This window comes from Schistocerca serialis, chromosome 1, assembly GCF_023864345.2.
Source record: "Schistocerca serialis cubense isolate TAMUIC-IGC-003099 chromosome 1, iqSchSeri2.2, whole genome shotgun sequence".
Classification (NCBI taxonomy): Eukaryota; Metazoa; Arthropoda; class Insecta; order Orthoptera; family Acrididae; genus Schistocerca; species Schistocerca serialis.
Genome location: NC_064638.1, coordinates 1196323373 through 1196338119, shown reverse-complemented (window position 1 = coordinate 1196338119; position 14747 = coordinate 1196323373). Strand labels below are relative to the sequence as shown.

The window sequence follows — 14747 nt, the reverse complement described above, 5'->3', positions numbered from 1 at the left end:
AATTTTGTAGGCACAGCTTAAGGTTAACATTGAGACCCTGATTGGTCAGATGAAAACACAGCCAGATAGTTTTTTTAAACCAACTTCGGTAAATTGTAGTAAGGAGAAGTTAGGAGAGAGTTGCTTCCGAGATGGCGAGCTGTATGGAGCTGCGCCGCCCACAACCCCCCGACGCTGCCTAACCAACTACAAGGTAATGAACGCACGCAATGGCGCATAACAGCGCATAAAGCTTCACTCAGAACTGCAGAAGACTCATCTGTTACACCCCCTTTTTGCGTAATACTAGTGTCGATCGTCAATTAAAGATCATGATATTCACATTTGCTACATAAGTTAATATCTGTGGTGGTGGTGGTGGGTAGTGTTTAACGTCCCGTCGACAACGAGGTCATTAGAGACGGAGCGCAAGCTCGGGTTAGGGAAGGATTGGGAAGGAAATCGGCCGTGCCCTTTCAAAGGAACCATCCCGGCATTTGCCTGAAACGATTTAGGGAAATCACGGGAAACCTAAATCAGGATGGCCGGAGACGGGACTGAACCGTCGTCCTCCCGAATGCGAGTCCAGTTTAAAATCTGAAACGCGATGATTTTTCTGTTGTATAATTATTGAGAAGCCACATCAGCCATTGTAATTTACGACAAGTTAAATAACTAATTAAAGATAACTGAGGCTCACTGTAGACCATTTTGATAGTTTTCTCTTTTATGAAACTTAACATAAATCTAGATTATAAGTATGATATGGCCTAGGTCATCCTTCGATCCATTATAGAACTTGGAAACCCGTTCAGGGAATATTCGTTCACATTTTTGTTGAACGCAGTTGGTTTTTATCATCCTGTATTGAAATATTTCCTTTTATCAATAGTGCAATTTATAAACAATGTTTTGTGAGTAGAATAAAATATCCAATGGTAAACTTAACTGCTTTTTCGACATTATTTCACCAGCTAACTGAAAATAGGAAAGCCTTGAACCCCTTCCACTAAATTTAGTTAGTATTAAGATTCATTTACAAGGAGTGCAGCGGAGCTGACGCTGAAATCATTTAGTATTTGATTTTATCATCGCTAGTCTCACTGAACTCTTCTGAACTCTACGTATCATGTGTGGTCTGGCGTCTCCTTACCAGCAACAGGTCCCAGGTTCAAATTCCCTAAAAAACACGCTCAGAGCGTCGTTGCGCGAAAGTGGTAGGGACACACGACTTAGAACAACCAGACACCACGTAGAATGTTAGACTTCCTTTATTATCGCAAAGTTATGATCTGTCCGTTCGTCCATTGACATCTCTGTTCACTGTAATAAGTTTAGTGTCTGTGTTTTGCGACCGCACCGCAAACCATGCGATTAGTAGACGAAAGGACGGGCCTCTCCAATGGGAACCGAGAACATTTGATCGCAAGGTCATAGGTCAGCCGATTCTTCCACAGAAAAAAACGTCTGATATATTCTATACGACACTGGTGACGGCATGTGCGTTACATGATTGGAATATGTTGTCGACCCACCTAACTTGTACACTTGGCGAATGGGTAAAAAGATTCTTCTACCTTGCCAGATTTAGGTTTTCTAGTGGATGTGATTATCACTCCCAAAAAAGTGAATGAAAACATAAGGGTTTGTCACATAAACTGCCACAAACGAATGCAACACAGTCGCACAATTTTCACTGTGCTCTGTCAAAACATATGTTTTTAACGTTTTCAAATTTTTCCGTGTGTATTCCGTCAAATACTGCATGTTTCTAAGCAAATCTGAACATGTCCTGGAATTTTGGAGAGCGAAGTTGATTATGTGAGAGTGCCTGAACTTTGATAATTGACACACGATCACGTCTGAATATAAAAAATTAAACTTTTCACTCGAGGGAAGACTTGAATCAAGGACCTCTCCTTCTGCAGCTGCTCACGCTAACCACGGGACCACGGCGCTCCTGAGCTCCCGTTATCCTTGATGTTGCCTATCTTGTGCGTGGACTACTCAGTTTGTATATTTTGCTTATTTTTTTCATAGTTCCACACAACTTCTTCCTGTTTTCTCGATTGATCTGAGGGGGGTGCGATGGGGAGGTTCCCTTGTAAGCGTACCGGGCAGTAAATTTCTCATCACCAGGATAAGTCACGTTTATACTGCTATGACACAGATCACTAAGGGGTAAGAAATTAGGAAAAAAGGCAAAATCAAGTCATGCCAGAGACAGAGGCACCAGTAGGAAGCGAGCCAGTATGTCACGAGTGAGTCAGGACCTCAACACATTACGACACCATACGCCGAGTGAGAATAGGCATTCAGCTGAAAGAAGACTGTGACAGAAAACCAAAGGAAGCGAGAGAAGCACGTTCGTTAGCTCGCAGGACCTGTTATAAGAAGCTCTATCTCTTACAAAACAGGATGCCGCGAGGAACTGACAGAGCAGTTAACCCTCGTAACAAGAGCAGAAGCATAGCATACTTTGTATACCTGTAGAGAATAACTGACTTTATATTGTGATGGTGTGGTGTGCATACTGTAAGACCTTCAGTACACACACCATCAGATTATTTAACTTGTCGCTCTAACGAAGTAGGTGAGTGTTGTCAATATGTCTCGTGGTCTTATCGTGGCGTGTTTATCTTCTGACGTTAGGTCAGACGACAGAAATGCCACTTGCACGCTTAGAGTAGCAGATTGACAGTGACCAACTTTAAACAGAACCTGATTAATTTGCACCCACATTTATTAAAATAATAACAAGCATAAAAATTACTTAACTTGGTTCTGGATGCTATTTCCAATTGACAGTCTGAAGTTCCTTTGGTACTGGTACGTTAATCTTATTCTCACATATATCTCGGATACTTGACAAAAGTGTCTATACATTTATCTTCATGGCTATGTACAGGAATATGGTAATATTATTAGGCGCAGACTGAAACTTGACTATAGACTGGTGCAGACAAATGTAGAACTCGTACAGACTTGTACAGACTAATGCAGACTAATGCAGACTGACTAATTGGAGGTCTGTCACTCGTTATAATACCTCGCGCGTTCATGTATCACTGCGCGAGTGTGATCCGTGAGGAGAAAAGGTTCTACGTTAGCAGCAATCTCATTGGCTGAATTACATATTAATACACGGATCGGCGGAAGCAGAATTTGGTCCGTCTCTATGGCAGCGCCATCTCGTAGTGCGGAGACGGACGAGCGCTGCGCCTGCGCTGTTGTGCTTAGCGGGGCACGCTCTAGTGGAAAAGTTGTGTATGCGCTGCCTACGCGGAACTATGTACACAACAGATCGCAATCGTGTATGAGGAAAATCACAGTTGTATCTTAGTTTAACCAAACAATGATAAAATAAACCTGTATTATATGAGCTGAATCAGTGTTAAATGAAACAATAATAAAACAAACTTTCATTGCATCATTCTATTACTGGATACAAGTGTTACCACAACCTAGTGACTTGTTCAGAGCACTAACCAGTGGAGTTGTATCAGATCAGTGCTAACATCTATTCACTCCCTAATTATTTCACAGACAACTGGCATTATGGGATTGTGCTGCTAGCTCGGAATCTGGGGCATTTTCTTGCACGTATCCAATGTTATTAGTGGTTTCCAGGAGGTACTGGCAGAAGTGAAGCTGTGAGGACGGGGCGTGAGTTGTGCTTGGGTAGCTCAGTTAGTAGAGCACTCGCCCGCGAAAGGCAAAAGTCCCGCGTTCGAGTCTCGGTCCGGCACACAGTTTTAATCTGCCAGGAAGTTTTTATTAGTGGTTTGCACACTTTACACATAGGTGAGGATTAACAGTTTGAAGATAGCAGAATAAGGTGGACACTTGCGGTCATTACAAACCACGTCATAGCCTCACACTACCTCCCTTTATACACCGAAGCGTTCAAGTTTTCATGATGTGTTGGGATCGATGGCATTCACAGTGATAGCACTTGATTCCATGGTTATGATACTGTTGTGAATCTATATCCCAGGTGCTACAGCACGGGCTTTGAACTAACTGAAAATGTACTCAAGATGATGGTCACCTGATCAACTTCCTGCTGCTCGCCAACTATCATCTACTGATGGATAACTTACTGTCTTCTGACAACACCATATCTCAGGGTGCTACCGGCACAGAACTTTAACGTGGAAGCCAGCAACAGGGCCCCTTGGGGTTCGCATTCCTGCTCAACATCAAGACGCCTCTGAGGTGCTGAAACCTACCAAGCCAGTAGGGAGTAGATCAACCGACTACACACTACGGACACGAGGTACACTGCTGATGGGTCATGCACGGTCATCATAGAATTTGGAGTGGGACAAAGGATATTCCAGCAGCCAGCATGAAACAACTTCACATTGGACAACAACCGCTCCTGCTCGGTGGCATTCTATCCTGGCCCGAGGTTTGCTAACATCTTGCCTGCGTATGCAGATTTGAGCTCTCGACAGACATCATCTAGGATCCAACACGCACCTGAATGAGGCTGGTGCGGAAGGACGCTGAATTGTAAACAGTGTGCATAAATAATTAAATACTAATAATGCTTTACTAGCGTGGAAGGCGCTTCACCGGTTCCCAACAGCTAATCTGACTTCATGCAGAGGTATATACTTATATGGATATGGTGTCTGCTCTGTCGGACATGTCCGAACGAACAGACACCACTGTTGACCTGCAGCAGTCTAGAACGAAATTAGAATTATATATTAATACTTTCAGCTGCTGACGGGCGTTGATATACACTACTGGCCATTAAAATTGCTACACCACGAAGATGACGTGCTACAGACGCGAAATTTAACCGACAGGAAGAAGATGCTGTGATATGCAAATGATTAGCTTTTCAGAGCATTGACACAAAGTTGGCACCGGTGGTGACACCTACAACGTGCTGACATGAGGCAAGTTTCCAACCGATTAATCATACACAAACAGCAGTTGGCCGGCGTTGCCTGGTGAAACGTTGTTGTGATACATCGTGTAAGGAGGAGAAACGCGTGCCATCACGTTTCCGGCTTTGATGAAAGTCGGATTGTAGCCTATCGCGATTGCAGTTTATCGTATCGCTACATTGCTGCTCGCGTTGGTCGAGATCCAATGACTGTTAGCAGAATATGGAATCGGTGGGTTCAGGAGGGTAATACGGAACGCCGTGCTGGATGCCAACGGCCTCGTATTACTAGCAATCGAGATGACAGGCATCTTATCCGCATGGCTGTAAATGGATCGTGCAGCCACGTCTCGATCCCAGTCAACATATGGGGACGTTTGCAAGACAACAGCCATCTGCACGAACACTTCGACGACGTTTGCAGCAGCATGGACTATCTTCTCGGAGACCATGGCTGCGGTTACCCTTGACGCTGCATCACAGACAGATGGGCTTGCAATGGTGTACTCAATGACAAACCTGGATGCACGAATGGCAAAACGTCATTTTTTCGGATGAATCCAGGTTCTGTTTACAGCATCATGATGGTCGCACACGTGTTTGGCGACATCGCGGTGAACGCACATTGGAAGCGCGTATTCGTCATCGCCATACTGGTGTATCACCCGGCGTGATGGTATGGGATGCCATTGGTTACACGTCTCGGTCACCTCTTGTTCGCATTGACGGCACTTTGAACAGTGGACGTTACATTTCGGATGTGATACGACCCGTGGCTCTACCCTTCATTCGCTCCCTGCGAAACCTTAAATTTCAGCAGGATAATGCACGACCGCCTGTTGCAGGTCCTGTACGGGCCTATCTGGATACAGAAAATGTTGGACTGCTGCCCTGGCGAGTACATTCTCCAGATGTCTCAGCAATTGAAAACGTCTGGTCAATGGTGGCCGAGCAACTGGCTCGTCACAATACGCCCGTCACTACTCTTGATGGACTGTGGTATCGTGTTGAAGCTGCATGGGCAGCTGTACCTGTACCTGTACCTGTACACGCTCTGACTCAATGCCCAGGCGTATCAAGGCCGTTATTACGGCCAGAGGTGGTTTTCTAGGTACTGATTTCTCAGGATCTATGCACCCAAAATTGCGTGAAAATGTAATGACATGTCAGGTCTAGTATAATATATTTGTCCAATGAATATCCGTTTATCATCTGCATTTCTTCTTGGTGTAGAAATTTTAATGGCCAGTGGTGTATATCATCGGGGACAGGTGAAAATGTCTCCCCCGACCGGGACTCGAACACGGAATCTCCTGCTTACATGGCAAACGCTCTATGCATGTGAGCCACCGAGGGCTGAGAGGATAGTACGACTGCAGGGACTATCTCGCGCACGCTTCCTCCCGCGAGACCCACATTCTCACCTTATATGTCCACACACTACATTCTTGGTGTCCCACCCGAACACACTCATTACTCGCGGAAGACATTCTTACGAAGTCCCGTAAGAGCTAGGGGAATATGTGTGCATCCGCACAGAAGGAGGTCACGTTCGGTATTGTCAGAACTATATTCTTATAAGGATATGTCCGAAAGAACAGACACCATATCCGTATAAGTATACAGTTCTGCTTTGCTACTTTGGCCAGTTACTGTTTAGATACTTTAGGAAGCTGCTTAACAGAAGGCACAATACGGCTAGCGGAGTATAAACGTCCTCATTGCCATGTGGCTGCAGTTCACTAAATTTATTTACCTCACTCGTTTGTATTTACTATAATTGCAATGACAGATGTATATTTTTCCTTTTAATCCACATTTAAGTACTATCACACAACATTTCGTGTGAATAATAAGTTCTTTCCACCCGAATGATCTGTGATGTCTGTTGAAACCACTTCGGAAAGTATTACAAATCCGCAAACTCGTGAAAGAACATACTAAGTGTTGAATCAGTTCATAGTGATGAGTTGGAAAAATGTACAGTAGAAAACTTTAAGTTCGCTATCACACTACGAAATTTTACAGCCCCTAAAACTGTCGCTCGAGAAACATTAAATACATTTAGAAGCGATTGATAGGTTGAACGTCTACAATTTTTTCACTAAGAGATGTTTTACCTCGTTGACTGCATAAAACAGATTGCTGGAGACCAATACGGTCGCGGGCCTCACAAAACCGGCAATTTGTAGCTGCGAGCCACAAGAAATACATTACTAAAACCATACATCTAAGTATACAACACAAACCGTGCGTACGCTTTGATGCCTCTTAACATTTCGCAAAAACGCCAGTTTCATTATTATTCACAGGTAAATTTTGTATGTTATCGCTAGCCTGCCAAGCGCAGAGTTTTCAATGAACGTGTGCTGTATCGCTACCACATGTGTTACATGTCAGTCTGTACTAGAATTACACCAGAGTTTACGTGGTGTCGACTTTTTCGCTTCACTTACTTCAGACAAAATTAGCATTATTATTAATTAATTGTTTGAATATAAGAAGAAAATACAACTGTATGCTATAAGCTATAAGTACTGTTTTTCAAATTTGTCTTTATCTAAATCAGTTTTCTTATAATCGTTGTAATCAGTATCCGTCTCATTACTCAAAATGTGTTTATTTTACAAGATGATGGTTTTGGTTTTCGATATTAGTGGCCAAGGGCTCCCAGTTTTCATCGCTGGAAGAGTTTAGAAATTATAAACTCTTGAAAAACAAAAATCTACGTTCTTGTTCGACTCTAGTTGATGTACTCTTCCCTGTAGCCGACTTACTGTTCAAACTACAGAGCCGGCCTTTAGACCTGTTTCCTCGTCCCGTTTTTCTCTTTCAAATTGAGCAACTGCCCGACTGCTTGTGGGTGTTGTTAATAGCAATGCTTTTATTTGTACTGTAGCTGTGAAATAAATACAAACCTGATCAATCGTCACGCCATGGATCGCCTTTAAGAGGCCACTTGAAGGGGAATTTGAGAATTCGACACGCAATAACTATTCACTTTACCTGCGGTTCACGTGGCAGCTGCCATTTGCTTCTTGGCTCGGTACATTCCACCAGTTGCAGTGTCTCAGTCGTCACTGGCACAAAGTTGAATGCTGAAAATACGCCACCTCCACGCAGACTGTGCCACACCTGGCAGATCTTAGCAAAAAACGTCCTCTGTGCCTTCAGTAGTGAGACAGACTTAAAGGTTTAGTTCTCACCACGAGTAAATAAATTTATATAATTAATATACCAGTCCGATTTTACACAGAGCACGCGAAGGAACTTGCCCTCCTTCTTGCAGCGGTGTACCGTAGGTCTCTAGAAGAGCGTAGCTTTCCAAAGGATTGGAACAGGGCACAAGTCATCCCCGTTTTCAAGAAGGAACGTCGAACAGATGTGCAGAACTACAGACCTATATCTCTAACGTCTATCAGTTGTAGAATTTTGGGACACGTATTATGTTCGAGTATAATGACTTTTCTGGAGACTAGAAATCTACTCTGTAGGAATCAGCATGGGTTTCGAAAAAGACGATCGTGTGAAACCCAGCTCGCGCTATTCGTCCACGAGACTCAGACGGCCATAGACATGGGTTCACAGGTAGATGCCGTGTTTCTTGACTTCCGCAGGACGTTCTATACAGTTCCGCAAGTCGTTTAATGAACAAAGTAAGAGCATATGGACTATCAGTCCAATTGTGTGATTGGATTGAAGAGTTCCTAGATAACAGAACGCAGCATGTCATTCTCAATGGAGAGAAGTCATCCGAAGTAAGAGTGATTTCAGGTGTGCTGCAGGGGAGTGTGGTAGCACCGTTGCTATTCACAATATACAGTATATAAATGACCTTGTGGTCATCGGAAGTTCACTGAGGCTTTTTGTGGATGATTCTGTGGTATATCGAAAGGGTTGTAACAATGGAAAATTGTACTGAAATGCAGCAGGATCTGCAGCGAATTGACGCATGGTGCAGGGAATGGCAATTGAATCTCAATGCAGACAAGTGTAATGTGCTGCGAATACATAGAAAGAAATATCCCATATCATTTAGCTACAATATAGCAGGTCAGCAACTGGAAGCAGTTAATTCCATAAATTATCTGGGAGTACGCATTAGGAGTGATTTAAAATGGAATGATCATATGAAGTTGATCGTCGGTAAAGCAGATGCCAGACTGAGATTCATTGGAAGAATCCTAAGGAAATTCAATCCGAAAACAAAGGAAGTAGGTTACAGTACGCTTGTTCGCCCACTGCTTGAATACTGCTCAGCAGTGTGGGATCCGTACCAGACAGGGTTGATAGAAGAGATAGGGAAGGTCCAACGGAGAGCAGCGCGCTTCGTTACAGGATCATTTAGTAATCGCGAAAGCGTTACGGAGATGATAGATAAACTCCAATGGAAGACTCTGCAGGAGACGCGCTCAGCAGCTCGGTATGGGCTTTTGTTGAAGTTTCGAGAACATACCTTCACCGAGGAGTCAAGCAGTATATTGCTCCCTCCTACGTATGTCTCGCGAAGACACCATGAGGATAAAATCAGAGAGATTAGAGCCCATACAGAGGCATACGGACAATCCTTTCCACGAACAGTACGAGACTGGAATACAAGGTAGAACCGATAGAGGTACTTAAGGTACCCTCCGCCACACACCGTCAGGTGGCTTGCGGAGTATGGATGTAGATGTAGAATATTTTGTTTGTTTGTAGGTACTGCGCCGTGATTTAGAACACGGTTCAAGATCCGCCACTCTCAGCAGGCAGCGCTTGAATTTGACCCTGCAGCGAGAGGGCATAGACGCCGTAGAAGCCTGCTGTAGATGCAGCCAATGTCGACGAGTTGAGTGACTAAGGAGGTGGGGGTTGGGCGGGGGGCGGGGTCCGTGGTCAGTATGACCGCGAGGAGGTGAACGCGCAGAGAGCTGGGGGCAACAGCCGAAGAAGACAATAGGCGCTGGCGGCTGAGCAGGAGTACAGCAAGAGGTAGCGAAGCCGACTGCGTGGAGAAGCGTCCGGCCGCTGTTGGTCTGGTGCTCGATATGCCCGAGCTGTAAGTGCAGGAGGAGGGACCGCGCCCTGTGCTGTGCTTTCTGCACGTCAGACTCTGCTTTGCTGCTCAGACAATGAATTGCCTGCCTTTGTCACCTGGCAGTGTTATCTATGTTACCTACAGCCGTGGGAAAAATATTCATATACAATAACTTTATGTATTCGAACTACCATGAACAGCTGACGGATTACCTCAAAACTCATAACATCCATGACAAATATGTCAGGCTTTCGAAAGCACCATAGTACAGCAACTGCCTTAATCAAAGTAACTGATGACATTAAACATGCTATGGACAGACGTGAAGCTACCATCCTAACACTGCTTGACTTGAGCAAGGCTTTTGATTCAGTTGACTTTGATATATTACTAATTAAAATGAAACAGCTAAATTTCTCAAACAGCGCAATACACTGGTTCGACAGCTACCTCAAAAACAGAAGTCAACAAGTCATTTGTGGATCGGAAAAGTCATCATGGAAAAACGTGCGCTCTGGAGTTCCCCAAGGCTCCGTCCTTGGTCCATTACTCTTCTCACTGTACATTAATGATATTTCTTCAGTGATTCACTCCTGCAGCTACCAGCTATATGCCGACGACATCCAACTGTACATAAGTGCAAGCCCCAAGAACATTGCTGACGCAGTAGCGAGTATGAACGCAGACTTTTGCTCTGTTTCTCGATGGGCACAGAACCTACGTCTGAAACTAAACCCCAAGAAATCCCAGGTCATACTTATATCTCATCCAAAGTTAATCAGCCGGCACTTTCGCGAAACAGTCCCTCAAATACTCATCAATGGTACCCAAATACCATACCAAAAACAGTAAAAGACCTTGGAATTATCTTGGATGAACACCTAAACTGGGTAGAACAAACAGTCACAGCTTGCCGGAAATCGCTCTCCTCCCTACATGCAATTCAAAAATTTAGAAAAATACTTCCAACCCATGTTAAACAAAAATTAGTCCAAACACTAGTCTTTCCTAATCTTTACTACTGTGATGTAGTTCAACACGGCACAAATAGTGAAAATTCGAGATGCCTCGTGCAAGTGATGAAAGCTTGCGTTAGATACGTGTGCAATATACGGTTGTATGATCATATCAGTCCTTCATACTCCCAGCTAGGTTGGATACGCCCACATAAGGCACGCGATCTCCACACGATGTGCTTACTTCATCGATTTCTTAGCCACTGGTGCCCCCAATACTTATCTTCTCACATTAAACACCTATCATCATTCCACAACCGCAATACCAGATGGGATACGTCTAGCATCTTGGTTGTACCTTTACATAACACAAAATCTTTCTCCATGTCATTCTCCATCTCAGCCATACGACTATGGAACGCGCTACCCTGTGATCTGCGTCTTATCCAGAACCACTCAACATTCAAGAGGGAAATCAAAACATACATATTAGGGTCGGTATAGCCACCATTGTTGTGCCCCTCTCATCTCTTTCTTTCTCCTCTCCATCATAGCTTCGAATTTTACCATTCTATTTCTCTTCCTCTAACCTATCTACCTCTGCTATATCTCATTCACCCCATTCTATCGTCTTATGTCTCTTCTCGATGAGAATTACTCACAAGCTGCAAGAACATAACGAGAAAATTCCCAACTAGCAATAGGGCTGACATTCATAAAAGAAAATTATGTTTACTTTCATATACATAGTTATTACTATTACTATTATTATTATTATTATTATTATTATTGATTTTTATAATTATTTCTTTGATTGTCATAATTATCATTATACTACTATCATAATCTCTATTTTTTTCTTTAACATTAATACTGTATAACACGTTATATGTCCTTAATGTTCTGTAGAAACTGAAATTCGTCCAATCTGAGTATGCCTGGTTAGGTATAAGAGAGGGCCTGAAGGCCGTAATGTTGCCAGGTAAAATAAATGCATAAATAAATAAAGATCACAACCAGATATGCTACTTGGTAAACTAAGAATATGGGTTTCCCTCCTAATCTGTATATACGAAAGGGTTAACGAAAGACATAAGGCAATATTTTGTCCCTATTCTACCAATGCTCTTTCTCCCTTTGAATAGGTACACTTTTCAAAAGAAGTATGAGTGATAAAAAAAAAAATGAAACTTTCAGTGAATGTACACAACACACATGGCTGCATTTACAAGTAAAATTAACAAAATACTTCTTACAGACCTGAAGAAATTTTTTTTTTCACTAATAAAATTTAAGTTTTTAAAACACATTAATTACTATAAAACAGTTTCTGTTGGGTTGGTGGTTCTCAATTTACATGTAGCAAATTATTACCATCCTGAATAGAAACTGGCCAAATTTCATATTACTAACCCAATTAGTTTAGAAAATAATGATATCTGAAAGCAAAAAAAAAGTGATTTTCAGAAAAGTCAATTTAAAGTTTAATATTGCAGTTATAGTACAGTCATTGATGAGAATTAATCACCATTAATATTTTACTGCACCATACTGAGCATTATCTAAATGATACTGATCATCATTTCTTCTCTTAGTCCCTCTTCTTTTCTGTCTAGCTTCTTTAGTGTATTTTAAATTAGCAATTTATGCTCTGCAGATTCTCTCTTTATCTATTTGCACCAAGGGTACTGCAGTATTTCCACTACATTTTAAGCCCAATATTTCCAAAACCTCCAGTTTTCTTGTTACGCCATCACTGAAGCATAAAATAGCGTAATGAATTCCTAATTTTAGGGTTGTAATCCGAGCAAATACAATTTTCCGTAACCGGGTCCGAATGACAGAATTCACACTTCAATTTAAATTTTGCGTTTCCCAACGAAGGCATTTCTTCAACAATGTCTCTTTAAAAAGATCTCTAAATATAGGTTTAACTTCAATCATTACTGCTGCAGGTAAAGAATGTTTGTGGTCGTACGTTGCACTTCTCCTGTACTTGCACCAATTATCAGTATCATTCAGGTAAAGAGGAGTTTCATTTGTGGAAAGCTTATGGGAAAAGATACCCATACAGCTCTTTCCAGGTTTCCTACATTCTGAATATTTCTTCTTACAATCGAGCCATAATAATTCTGTACTCTATCTATTTCAACATTTGTCAGACGACTTTTAGCACCTATCTTCTTACCATCTTCCAGTACTAGTTTTGATTTATCTTTTAATAATATTATCAACCTGTACCCCATTCCCTTCTGGACATGACTAATGCACTATAATTTAGAAATTGTGACATTAGCATGGTAAGGTTGTTCTGCACATATCCAGTCATAAGAAGTGCTGTCACTGTCCCGTAAATACTTTGTGTATCTGCCAACTTTGTTTTCCACTGAACGATTAAAAATCCTGAGAACTCTTGCTTCTTCCGCCCCACCACTTGGACCAGCTTAATTCATCTGACAGTTATGTTCATCCTCTTCCTCACTTTCACTGTCCTCACTTTCCTTGAGTGCTTCCATAACTGCTCCCTTCATTGGAATGTTACAAACTTCAGCAACAACAACGCTGATAGTTTTATTGTAAGTCATAAATTTTGCAGGTAGATTTGGAAAGTCAAGTAACGCACATAAGTCTGCCTGCCTCCATCCCATTACCATAAATCTGAGGCCATAAACTAGAATCATGTTTTTCTGATAAAAATTATTATTTGCCATTTCTGATGTCATTGTTACAGCAACTGCACCACATTTTGTACAATTCAACGACACGTTTGACACGACCCTTTGCGAAGACACTGTTTCTCTCCCTAGGATACGCCACCACCACATATCTGCATCCAGCGTTTTTGGTAATGAAATCACAGAGCATGTTAATGTTCGCCACGGTATTTCCAAACAAGTGTCTCTCTCCACAAGCTGACTGGGAGGAAACTGCGTGAAGACACTGCAGTTACTTTCTCGAGGTGCTGATCGTCTTTACGACTAACATTCTTGGTTCCTTTGATCCGTTAACCTCATTTATCTTTATGTATTTGTTTCCTATGAATTTTAATTTAGGCGAAGATTTCTTTATTCGCGATATTTCTATGAAAACGTGCGAAACTATAGTAAATATAAATCTGCACTTATTTCACTTGCAACAGACTTCACTTAGTTCAACCAATAGCGCTCGAAAACGATAACAAACACGATAGGAACGATACGTATCGATAGAAGATACAGGGTAGGAAACGTTGACAAGATAAAACAACGGAAGCAGGAAACAAGGAGTAAGAGAAACCTGTGCATTATCTCTGCATGGTGCAAAAAAGAATGCGTGGCACTTAAATGGCAGATCGCACAGGGCGTCAGAAGAATCATCTTAACTAACGGAAAAATTGCTGTATTTACATGAAACAAAAGCTGCTTTACGCAGTAAATAGCGCCAAATCAAATATGAAAAAAACTAAAAACCGATTTTTTGAGCTCGTTTGCCTTCTGTCTCCCATTAAATAAGTTAGGCTTCTGCTAAAAGTAAAATGAAAATTTCGTACCTGCTGGCTTCGCACAGCGAGGACAAAAGTATTCATTCACTACTAGAAATGTAAACACAGAAAGGACTAACGAACCACTTGTATCAAGGAGCGCCTTCAGAGGCAAGCTGCATATCCTGCATGTTGGTTCTGACATGCGGTGAATGCCGTGGACGGAAAATGGAAGGAAACAGTTGTACAGAAAAGACAAATACACTCCTGGAAATGGAAAAAAGAACACATTGACACCGGTGTGTCAGACCCACCATACTTGCTCCGGACACTGCGAGAGGGCTGTACAAGCAATGATCACACGCACGGCACAGCGGACACACCAGGAACCGCGGTGTTGGCCGTCGAATGACGCTAGCTGCGCAGCATTTG

General features: G+C 42.4%; 1 protein-coding gene across 1 annotated transcript in view; it reads right to left on the bottom strand.

Moving 5' to 3' along the window:
- LOC126456526 (uncharacterized) overlaps positions 1 to 14747 on the bottom strand; it is a 427095-nt gene that overhangs the window by 133525 nt on the left and 278823 nt on the right. The window lies entirely within an intron of this gene.